The sequence below is a fragment of the Taudactylus pleione genome, unplaced genomic scaffold (assembly GCF_031769625.1).
Source record: "Taudactylus pleione unplaced genomic scaffold, aTauple2 ptg001458l, whole genome shotgun sequence".
Lineage (NCBI taxonomy): Eukaryota > Metazoa > Chordata > Amphibia > Anura > Myobatrachidae > Taudactylus > Taudactylus pleione.
Genome location: NW_028285856.1, coordinates 20847 through 33438, shown reverse-complemented (window position 1 = coordinate 33438; position 12592 = coordinate 20847). Strand labels below are relative to the sequence as shown.

General features: G+C 43.7%; 1 pseudogene; it reads left to right on the top strand.

Annotated features, from left to right (window-relative positions):
* LOC148442563 (serine/threonine-protein kinase PLK2-like) overlaps positions 1-5765 on the top strand; it is a 32486-nt pseudogene extending 26721 nt beyond the window's left edge.
* Positions 5766-12592: the final 6827 nt, after the last annotated feature.

Here is a 12592-nt window from a genome sequence, read left to right as displayed (position 1 = left end):
TTTATTGTATAGTTCAGGTCTCATTATCAAATGCTTTCCAAAGATAACAATTGATACAGTGATATGTGCAGGTCATTAAATATATTATAGTAAGGAGGGAGCAAATATAATCAAACTAATGCATTCCCTGCTAATTAACAACATTGCTAAATATATCATAATAACATTATACAACGCCATAATATCACATTTGGATAAAACCATCCTTTGTGTTTGCCCTCATTAATCTCTATGTATCTGTATGCTTTCTCAGAGTTTCCAGAAGCAGGGGGACATAATAGCTCCATGATTGTCCCAACGCAGAGTCTGATGTCTCTCAGTACAGATAAGATGTGTGAGGTATGAAGAAGAGGGTAGCTGGAGACGGCATGTGCTACAGGCATAGTTTTCCACATTTGGAGAGACCTCTTGTGCGTCTTTTGTCAGGGAGAAAAAAAGGAGATGTTACAACAAGACCTGGTCATGAATCTTTGTACATTCTCATGAAAGGAAGAATGAGCCACAGGAGCAGGTCGGCCTCCCAGAGTGAGCGCCAGTTTTACCAGTGGGATAATGCTAATAGTGCCTTGTATGACACCATGCTGGCTATATATACTTCATTATACAGAGTCACAGTTGTATCTCATCTCCTACTGTGCAAGTTACTGTAAGCAATGTGTAAGGTATCAAGTTTGGTTACAGAGAAATGTGCATATGTTTGTTCATTTTTAATAGAAAATTACTTTATTTACATAAAATGTATGAACAACAGGTATAAAAATAGGCCAGTCAGAAATGTAATGCACCCACATATATATAGCATCCAGACATTAGAACACAATACACAACATACCATTTATGGTGTAAATACACATTACATCATATATTGCATTTTTCTGACAACACTGAAATCAAGAATGTTTCCTACTAAGCTGATTGTAAAGCTGAAATGGTATGCATCAAGTACCTAGATATCCAATCCTGCATACCATCAATTATTCTCCTCATGTATTTCTAAGTGTCATGTTTTAAACCTTTCCCTACTATATTTTTGATAATCTAAGATTACAGCTATTTGTTACTGCATTGCTTTCGCCATCTTGCTTCTACCTATCATTTTATAGAATGTTCTTGATAACGCTACCTCACATCTCATTGTGTGCATAGGGTGGTTTTGGTGAGAAGTGAAATAGATATAATGATGTAGGTTGGGCAGGCGAAAGCTAAGGGGAATATCAGTTTTCTTACCCTCCTTGGCTTGTCCTTTACTATAGTCTCCTATGTTATCAGTGTGAATAAGTCATCCTCTCAGCAGTACCCTTCTTAATCCATTAGGTACCATCTCTGTAGATGTGTCTGGCCAATCCACAGAGATTGCAGGGCATCTACCTTGGACAGTCCCCATTCTTATTATGACCATACTCTTGGCAACTCCTTTATGGTGCTATGCTAATGTCCAGAGAGAAGCTCTGTGGCAAGTGCTGGAGGCCATTGGCTGCTACCTGACAATGACAGATTATTTATAATCAATTATTATTAGTACATGGATACAATCCTCATTTTCCATTATATGCATTCGTCATTATGGTATGAGTTAGGTGTGTACCAAAGAAATAGCTCCTGAGCAGACTAAGATACAGTATCACGTGATGGCTTTGAGATATGCTGCCTGCACCTTCAATAACACCTGCAATAAGTTTTGGTACAATCAACACTAGGAATAAGAATGGATCATGAACAATTAAGATTTTTTATTAAAGAGCAATTGGAAAACTGATTACTTCCACCATGTCCACATTCAATTACATTTCCCATTTTGATAACTTTGTAGCATGCTACGTTTTAACACTTTGCTCTGGCATGCTCTGTCAGAAGCTCAGGCTTTGCTCTATGTGCTATTCTTTTCTTGCAGTGCAGACATTGACCGTCATGGAGAGAGTGGTGGAAGATGTCACACTTATATCAGAGAACTGTCTCTGCAACATCATACCAGGTGAAAGCAATAGAAATAGTATGAAAGCCCTTAGCGCTAAAACAGGGGAGTGAGGAAAGAGTACATATACTTCTCTTGTGGCATAGTTTCTCTCAATAATAAAGAGGCGTTTCCAAACATAAAAGAGAAGTCAATAATAATATAGTGTGATACTATACGTAATAAATAGCTAATTCTAAAATCTAACAAATAAAGAAAATACAGTATATTCAGAGATAAATCTGAGTAAGTTTTATCCCAGAATAATTAGCTCAAAAGAGAATATCATAAAAACGGATCAATTACTAATAAAACATTTTACAGACATATTCTGGATATTCAATACTAAAAACATGTGATAAAAGCTCAAACATAGAGTAGTAGTAGTACAAATAAGGTTCTAAATGGCCAAATAGGCCTTTGTACCAGATAGATGATATAAGTTCAGCGTTGTGTCACAGCCTTGAGGAAGAGCTATCGCTCACAATGCACCAGTGCTGATGCCAGCTACAGACTACTTCTCTCCTGATGGGCCTTTGCCATTTACACATAGTAAGTGAAGTCCGGCATCACTTCTAGTGCAAAACAATGCTGAACTTACATCACCCATCTGGTTGGAAGGCCTATTAGGCCATTTGCTTATGTGTATTGTAATGTAACACTATCACTTTGGACCAGGGCGCTGTTTTATCACATTAGCGAAAAGTCTTTTGAACATTTTCAGTGGCCAATATATGCGCAATGGAGCCATGTGTGGCTTTTTCTGTCACAATGCCTGCTCATAAGATCAAACGCCAACACATCTTTGGGCACCAGGAAATGAGATTTCATAGAAAAGAAATTCATCCCTTGCACTATGCAAATGGGATTTTGTAAAGGGCTATAATAGGACATATTCCAACAAAGATTTGCTGCTTGAGCTGAGGTGGTGGTCTCATCCTCTGACCTGTAAAATAATATTAAATAATGAATATATTTATCTTCTTCTGCTAGTTTTGATTTCTCATTTTCCATCAAGCAGGTGAATTGGATCCCAGAGACAAGGTAACTTGCCCCATCCTGTGGGTGACCAAGTGGGTGGATTACTCTAATAAATATGGCTTTGGTTACCAGCTGTCAGACAACTGTACCGGAGTGCTTCTGAGTGACGGAACACACACTATTCTCCCCCCCCATTTGCAGTAAGTATAACAATATACTGCCATTGTTTCTGACTTGGTTTCAGCGTGGCTAAGATGTATCCTTTCACTCTCTTTCTTTCAGAAAAGTTTGTTATTCTACTAGCTTATACGAGCACATTACATTCCCTGAATGGAGTCCGCCCTGCAAGTTGGATGTAAAGATGAAGATATTGAGGTTCTTCTCTGAGTACATGCAGGAAAATATCTTGGAGGTGAGGACTTAGCAGCCATAGGAGAAGCATGTTGTTTGTGTAACATTTTTATTTTATTCCACATTGTATGAGTAATGGTGCGTACACACGCAGTGATTTTTTTGGGCGATTGAACGATAATGATGTCGTTATCTTTCAATCGTCAAAAAAATCGTTCAGTTTCTGCCACAAAACGATGAACGATAACTTCCAATGCGCACTCCTGTTTGTAGTTATTGTTCATTGTCCGAATCTCCCGTCCAACCTGACAATAATGTCAGGTTGAACATGTTCGGGGATGAGGGAGGGAGCCTGGCACTGAACGAAAATCGTTCTTGATTTCGTTCAGTGTTTCTGCTCAGTGTCATTAACAACACTGAGCACACCCCTGCCGGGGACACACGGGACTATTTATTTCATGGAGCGAATCATCCCATGTGTATGCACCTTAAAGATGAAGATACTGAGGTTCTTCTCTGAGTACATGCAGGAAATTATCTTGGAGGTGAGGACTTAGCAGCCATAGGAGAAGCATGTTGTTTGTGTAACATTTTTATTTTATTCCACATTGTATGAGAAGTATGAGTAAAGGTGTGTACACACGCAGCGATTTTTTTGGACGATTGAATGATAACGATGTCGTTATCGTTCAGTTGTCAAAAAATTGTTCAGCTTCTGCCCCAAAACGATGAACGATAACTACCAATGCGCGCTCCCATTTGTAGTTGGTAGTTATTGTTCATCGCCCAAACCTCCCGTCCAACCTGACGATAATGTCAGGTTGAACTGTTCGGGGATGAGAAAGGTATCCCAGGATGGAACGAAAATCGTTCTTGACTTCATTCAGTGTTTCTGCTCAGTGTCATTATCGACACTGAGCATACCCCTGCCGGGAACACACGGGACAATTTCATTCATGGAGCAAATCGTCCCGTGTGTATGCACCTTAACAAGTATATGTCAGTGATGATGTGAGAAGATCCAATACAATAGGTTTGTTAAACTGATGGCATGACACACCTAAACAACTTACCTCTATTTTCTACTCTGAAGTATAATTCTATTCTGCATGTCCCTATGTAACCAGCAGAGGCTAGATACTTAATTAGAGTAAATATTAAGCTATTCACTATATCAATGCTGTCACCCTTTACATAACACGATAAATGGGGATGCCGTTTATAGACTGGCGGACTAAATGCCGCCGGTCTATATCCCGACACGACAAGCCCGACGGGGGACTTCATAGGCATCAAAATACCGACGCCTATCTGAATCCCGACGGCAAAACGCCGAAGGACGACAACCCGAACGAGGTGAGTCCGGGGCGTCTTTAGCGTTAGCTGCAGGGGTGGGGTTAGGTTTTGGGGGGGAAGGTTAGGGTTAGGCATTCCCCCGGTGAGAATTAGGTTAGGGTGCGGGAAGGGGGGGGTTAGGTTTAGGCATTCCCCCGGGGTTAGGGTTAGGCACCCTCAGGGGGGAGTTATGGTTAGGCACCCTCAGGAGTTTTAGGGTTAGGCGCCTCTATGGGGGGGAGAGGAGTACTCACCAGATGGCGTTGGGATCTCCTGTATCGAGATTTGAACCAGCGGCTAAACAGACTGATTCCGATAAATGAATGGCTACATGTCATGTCTACAGTCCCTTCCATAATACATATTAAACTGGAAACTCTGCTTACAGGGTGGAGATCTCCATGCAGCACCAAGCCCCAACGTCAGGACTTTGTGCCTCCTGCACTTCCTGAAGACAGACCAGGCTCTGCTCATGTTATTCAGTAACAGGTAAGTAGGTCTAGTCAATGCAGTTCATGAATATTTACACTGTTGCCTGGATGCCACTAGAATATAGGTATGAAATATAGGTCATTATTTCCTTAGCGGAAACAAGTTCTTTATGCAATTCACATACTATAGAAACAGAGTTTGACGGCAGATAAGAACCACTTGGCCCATCTAGTCTGCCCACTATACACATCATCTCTGATGATTTTGATAGAATATCTAGATATGGGAAAATCAAGCTAGTTATACAAAGTAGTCTACATAGCTTGATTTTGTGCCATTTTTAAAAAAATTGCATATTGCATGTGGCTTTCTGGGAACCACATCAGATTCACAAGTAATAGCATCACTGGGAAGTAGCGGCAGTACACAGGGCATTCAGTTATTATTTGCATATGACCCCTAATATTAATGTGCTATATAATTTATCTTCATTGGTAGGTGAATTTTTACCATGACCGCACAAAGATCATCTTAAGCAGAGGACAGCAGTGTTATCTACTGAGTTTCATTGACCAAGACAGACAGAGCTGTACAGTGCCCCTGTCAGCACTGCAAACCAGTTGTCCTCCAGTCATAATTCAGAGACTGGAATATGCCCTGAAAATGCTGCAAAGCCTGAAATGGGATTAGCCAATCCACAAAGACACATTTCTGACAGGTTTTATGGGACTGCCAAATGTACACTGTAGTTACAACTTATAATAATACGGTAACCATTGAAAAGGAACAAGGTATGTTATGAATTGTGGGCACATGTAAGTGAATGTAGCACCTGTAAAGATTGTTGTCTGGTGGGGAAGTCGTGATAAAGCATTTCATTAAAGTTGTGTACTTGGTTAGCTGGGAGCGAGGCAGTAAGCCAGGTCAGGTTCTGTGCCAGATACAGTAGCTGTCAGGGTACAGAAATATCAATATGGTAGTAGTGAGAAAAGATGCAGCGCAGTCTGGTAATATGGAGTTTTAAATTTGCATCAAATGAGAAAAACAAGAGTTCTGGAGTACATTGTAGCAACTCAGATTTCATACTGGATCATCTTCTACTTTATACCAAAGAGATATTTTGTAATCAATAAAGGTCATTAATGAAAGTGCAAAACAGTTGTCAATGCATAGTTTCTCATTGTGTGCAAATGTACCTGTTCGTTCATAGTCTGTAAGCCTCAGCTTACTCTGCCTGGTCAGCATGCGAGCCCCGAAGACTGCGTACGTCCATGCAGTTCCTGGGCTGGCCACTCCTGGAAAACGGGGCGGACACAGCCTGTTTCTGGGAATGGCAGAAGACCCCATACCTCCACCCCCCATAAATCAGTGATCACGAGGATTTGCTCAACCCCCTAAATGGAGCCCATGGTGCTTAGTGCTGCTCTTGAATACATGATATAATTTAATAAATATTCTTTACTATGATTTTAAACAGGAAGGGGTGATGCCATATAGGTTTGTAACTTAAATAAAAGAAATACACATCAAAACAATGAAATAAATAAAAATAAACAAGAAAAACAAGTCTCTCCTCCCCCCCCCCCCCCGAAGAACCCCACACCCTCCGTCTTTAAACAGAGTTTGAATAGAAATCAATGAGCGGATCATTGTCGATTATTCGCAATAAATAACAAGAAGTGCTATGTAAGCCAAGTGTAGAAATATACTTTCCCACATGTTAAAAAACGTTCTACTTTATGCTCCTTATCCATAGCTACTTATGTAACAGAACCTAGCTGTGCCATGTTCTCCCATTACAAAGCCAACAATAAAGCAATTTTTTTAAAATTGATCTTACATTTCAATATAATGTATAGTATCAAAGCAGACATACATTTCCAGTTCATTTTCAATTGTTATTTGTTTTCATCAATACATACCAGAGTGTCACACAGAAATTCTCCAACTTCACGTTCTCCCATGCTATGCACAATAGTCTCCCAGACAGGCAATTTGCACTTTTTGCCAATTATTAACTCCATATTCTCTTCTCTGTTCAAGATGTTTTCACACTGTTCAAGATGTTTTCACTCGGTTCAAGATGTTTTCCCACGGTTCAAGATGTTTTCCCACGGTTCAAGATGTTTTCACACTGTTCAAGATGTTTTCCCACGGTTCAAGATGTTTTCACTCGGTTCAAGATGTTTTCACTCGGTTCAAGATGTTTTCACTCGGTTCAGGATGTTTTCACTCGGTTCAGGATGTTTTCCCACGGTTCAAGATGTTTTCCCACGGTTCAAGATGTTTCACTCGGTTCAAGATGTTTTCCCACGGTTCAAGATGTTTTCACTCAGTTCAAGATGTTTTCACACGGTTCAAGATGTTATCACACTGTTCAAGATGTTTGTTATCACACTGTTCAAGATGTTTTCACTCGGTTCAAGATGTTTTCACACGGTTCAAGATGTTTTCCCACGGTTCAAGATGTTTTCACACTGTTGAAGATGTTTTCCCATGGTTCAAGATGTTTTCACTCGGTTCAATATGTTTTCACTCGGTTCAAGATGTTATCAAACTGTTCAAGATGTTTTCACTCGGTTCAGGATGTTTTCACTCGGTTCAAGATGTTTTCCCACGGTTCAAGATGTATTCCCACGGTTCAAGATGTTTTCACTCGGTTCAAGATGTTTTCCCACGGTTCAAGATGTTTTCACTCTGTTCAAGATGTTTTCCCATGGTTCAAGATGTTTTCCCACGGTTCAAGATGTTTTCACTCGGTTCAAGATGTTTTCACACGGTTCAAGATGTTTTCACACTGTTCAAGATGTTTTCACACTGTTCAAGATGTTTTCACTCGGTTCAAGATGTTTTCACTCGGTTCAAGATGTTACCAATCACTGTGCACTTGTCATCATGCAGTAACGGCTGATCGATAAATGCAGCCTGTAGAAAAAGACAAGTGTGAGTTACCCATGTAATGCCACTTTCAGAAGAGGAAATGATTGTTCTTAATTATGTCTCCTATAGAGATTATAGGCATGTTAGGGCATTGTAGAGTAGAACATATCTTCCATTAATAACGATTCAACTATTGCTCAAATGATAACTGTATATAGGAACTGTTTTTTGTCAAAGTAAGGTCATAGATGGCAGGTAATCTCAGCACCTTAACTATATTTACTGGTGCCCGATGCAGGCAACGCCCCCTCCACATGACATGAGGGGCACCCTGCTAGGCAAATGCAGGGACCATGAGTGACCAGCGGTGCCGCCCACAGAGCTCTGCGCTGGTGCACTGCTCGCACACCCCTAGTTATGGCCCTGGGTAGTCTGCCTGCTGTTTGAATGCCCCTTCCCCCTCCCCCCCATTTTAGGGGACAGCTAGGTATCCTCACGTCATCTATATGCAGACACATGGGGCTCAAACATCAGAAATAAGAATGATTCACTGATTCTGCCAAATTAACACTAGAAAATCCATGTGGTAGTAGCTGAGAATAAAAATGCTGCAGGATGCAGGCACCAAAAGGTGCATAATAATATGTTGCTGGTTCTGTCAACTTTTCCTGCAATGAGCTCCAAGAACCAGTTTGCATAACAGACAATTCCAATATCCATACATTAATCCCACTCCCCTCCACCTGAATAGTGGGTGGAGGAAGAAAGAAGGTAACCAGTGACGACAGGAAGGAAGAGAGGGGTGGACCAGTGAATGCAGGAAGAATGGAAGGGGGGGATCCAGTGAATGTAAAAAGAGAGGAAGGGGGGAACCAGTGAACACAAAAAGAGAGGAAGGGGGGGAACCAGCGAACGCAGGGAGGAAGGGGGGAACCTGTGAACGGAGGGAGGAAGGGGGGAGCCAGTGAACGCAGGGAGGAAGGGGGTGAACCAGTGAATACAGGGAAGAAAAGGGGGAACCAGTGAATGCAGGGAGGAAGGAGGGAACCAGCGAACACAGGGAGGAAGGTGGGGACTAGTGAATGCAGGGAGGAAGGGGAGGCCAATAGATGTATGACAGGGGGTGCAGTGGAAGAAGGAAGGATGGGGGACCAATGGATGAAGAAAAATGGAAGACAGAGGGGGCAGTGAATAAAGGATGAGGGGATTAGTGGATGTAGAAAGGAAGGGGTAGTGGATACTAGAGACTCGCTGTCAGCTCTAAGGGCCCGATTCAGACCCAGTCGCTAAGCTGCGTTTGCACGCAGCCGTCAGGGGCCAGGTATGCAAATCTCACGATCGCACGGGGTGGCTTAAGGGCACCCTCTATGTCATAGCGTGCGGCGGCTGTGCGATCACAAGCCAGTCTAATGCCGCCCCCTTTCCCTTCTCAGCACGTCATCTCCAGGAAGTGTATTAAACCATCTGTAACATCGAGAACCATCGGAGGCATATGCAGTGCTTGTGGCAGACCCTACCCTTCCGCAAGCACTGCGAGTGCTGCAGTAAAAAAAATAGCCAGGTGATGTGTACAATGTCACTTCACTTTAATTATGCATGCCCAAAGAACGCTGTTTTGATGCTCAGAAATACCTGCGTTCGCACATCCACTCCCCCGTTTTTCCTGGTCCTTCCCGCTACCACCCGGCACATTCTGTCACTCAACCTAGCGGGCCGTCTATGTGTTCTGAGCGATCACTTCCCGATCGCTATGAGAGGCTCACGCACGCGCACTGCGATGCATAAGCATGCGCAGACGGTGACAATCGACCAGCAGCGTGAGAACGCAGCCTTGCGATTGGGTCTGAATCGGGCCTTAAGGCTTAGAGCTAGTATCCACTTCCCCTTCCTTCCTACATCCACTAACTTCCCTTCCTTAGACTAAGCCAGTGACTGTCAGCAATGGCTGCTGCAATAGGTGGCGCTGTTATAGGGTTCCCTCATTTCCCTGCACTCAGGGCAGTAGAGTGCCTCAGTGTAACCTGCTGTACTAGGCTAATGCCACAGTCTGTCTCCTCCTGTGACCGGCAGCACTAGCAGCTATCCTGGCAGCAGGGGGAGAGGAGCTGTGTCAGCTTAGTACCAGAGTCCAGAGATTAAGTCCTGCACTGATCCCTGTGCCTTGCTCTGACCCCAGCCATACATGATGTCATCCTGCTACCTCTGCATCATATGAGCAGCAGCTGGAGTAAGGGGATGGAGGGGGCAAGCATGGAGACACTGCAGGTGGGCGTCCCGGATGTTGCGCCTACTGACTTTAGTGCCATCACGGAATTCGGACAATGCGGCTCCACTGGGTGGCGTGATACGCTTCCTGATCTCCTGATAAGAGCCATTGCTGCCCCCGCTGTCATGTTTCTCAGCTTCTTACATCACTGGCACCGCCACCGTGTCCATGCGCCAAGAGCTTTGAGGCTGGTGTGCGTGCATGCACAAAGTCCCCTCTGCTCTGGTGGCCATTTTGTTGTAAATAGAGAAGAGAACAAAGTAGCGCTTGGCCATTGAGGCTGCGCTGTCTGTGGACATGTTAACAATAATCAGTCATGGCTCATTATGTAAACACATGCCATAACGCCCACAGACAGACTTAGCTAGGGATGGACATTGGAATCCCGGCATGAAATGGTTGCTGGGCTACCTACATCAAATCCAGCGATGCGATGACAACTAGCCGATATGTACCTAGAAAATCGGTAAGTGCTGTTCTTTGTGATAGAGGGATTTCTGGGTTTACGACGCGCATGCCTCTCAGGGGGCATCCCAAAAAGAGGCCCATAGCCTTCTATTAGGGTAACAAGTCGAAGCACCGGAATACATACAATATATGAGAAATGCAGTAAAATGCCCAAAACCCACAGAATTTTTCAGTTTAGTACATCCCATCCTGTGTATGGTGAGGTTTCCTCCTGGGTTGCTGGGCATGGGAATTCAGACAAGGGATGCCCATCAGTGGGCTGGCCGTTAGTGGTTATCATCGAGCATTTCATCGGTGATTTCCCCATAGATGGTTTTGCTCCATCAATGTTACTGTTGATAGTTTGCAATGCCACCGGAAGGCATGGCGTGTCGCAAGCCAATCAGAATTGTGGGTGGGTCTTAGCAGACCACTGGGAGGCTAAATTCCAGTCGTCTGAGATAGAAAGAACTCATCAGGTCCTAGTCAGCTATAGATGGCAGCGAACCACTGGATCTTTGCCATCATTGACAAAACCATCGACTATCGGAAGTTAACCATCGATGGTAGTTAACTATCAACGGTCGATGGCCATCCCTAATTTAGACTCAACTTTAATAAGAATGATTATGGAGTTTATTATCATTTAACATTTTCACTTTTGTAGAGGGGTGACACCAAAATGCCAGCTCCTCTGCAGTGACAGGGTGCACACCACATGATGCTCCTTTTGGTTATTGGTGGGCTGTTAATGTAAACAGTGCAGTGATTACATCACCAGGGCTCCCTGCTGAAAGCAAACCAGTGACACCAATAGTCATGATGGTGTGTGATACATGGACTTCCCATCCTTGGTCAAAATGAGTATTTTGCAGCAGTGGCATAACTAGGGTATTTGGAGGCCAGGGCAAGTTAAGAAAAGCCACAATCCACAATGGGTGTGGCCACTGAAAAATGGGGGCGTGTCAACATGACTCCCCACCGTTTCCTGACACTCTAGGAACATTCCTTTCCATTTCATGTGCACCTTAATGCCTCAGTAGTAATGCCCCTTACAATGCCCACTGTAGTAGTGCCCCTTATGCAATGCAATGTCCCCAGTAGCATTGCCCCTTATGCAGTACCCCATGTAGTGCCCCTTATACAGTGCCCCCAGTAGTGGTCCCCTCCTATGTAGTGCCTTTTATACAGTCCCCCAGTAGGGGTCCCCCCTATGCAGCACCCCCAGTAGTAGTCCCCCCTATATGCAGTGCCCCCAGTAGTGGTCCCCCCTATATAGTGGTCCCCCCTATATAGTGGTCCCAGTAGTCTCCCCTATACAGTGCCCATTATATATATATAAAATCAGAAAAACCCAGCACTCACCATGTTTAAACACTCACAATGATGTATAAATAAATAATGGGGATTTGGTTCATGGATTGATCAATGCATTTAAGCCCGCAACCCACATCACGGGATATATATATATTAAAGACACGCACACAAAAAAAAACTTACCTGAATCCCCGCTCCTCCCACTCAGCACTATGGGAGAGACGTAATGACATCTTTCCCATCACTCACTGTGGGAGCTGGAAGGTGGAGCACATGACTGAGCTCCAGCTCAGCTCCGGTAGTGGGTGCAGCAGCCAATGAGAGTCTGTGTGACTCTCATTGGCTGCCAAAACAAACACACTGCCACCAGACAGTACGAGTGTAGTGTTTGTTACTGTGTACTCTTTGTGGTCCACACTACACTGACTTAAAATCACTGTCCTGGACTGTGGCCAGTCCGATGGAGCCCAGGGTACGTGCCATGCTCGACCCCTCCCCCAGTTTTGCCAATGCTTTTCAGAGAGGGCATATACCAACAAGCTGTTGTGTAGTTGTTCCTGGGTCCAGCACTAGCACCCTCCATACCCCAAGGGTAATGAAGTGTTATCCAATATGGATGACAAGGAAAGGAG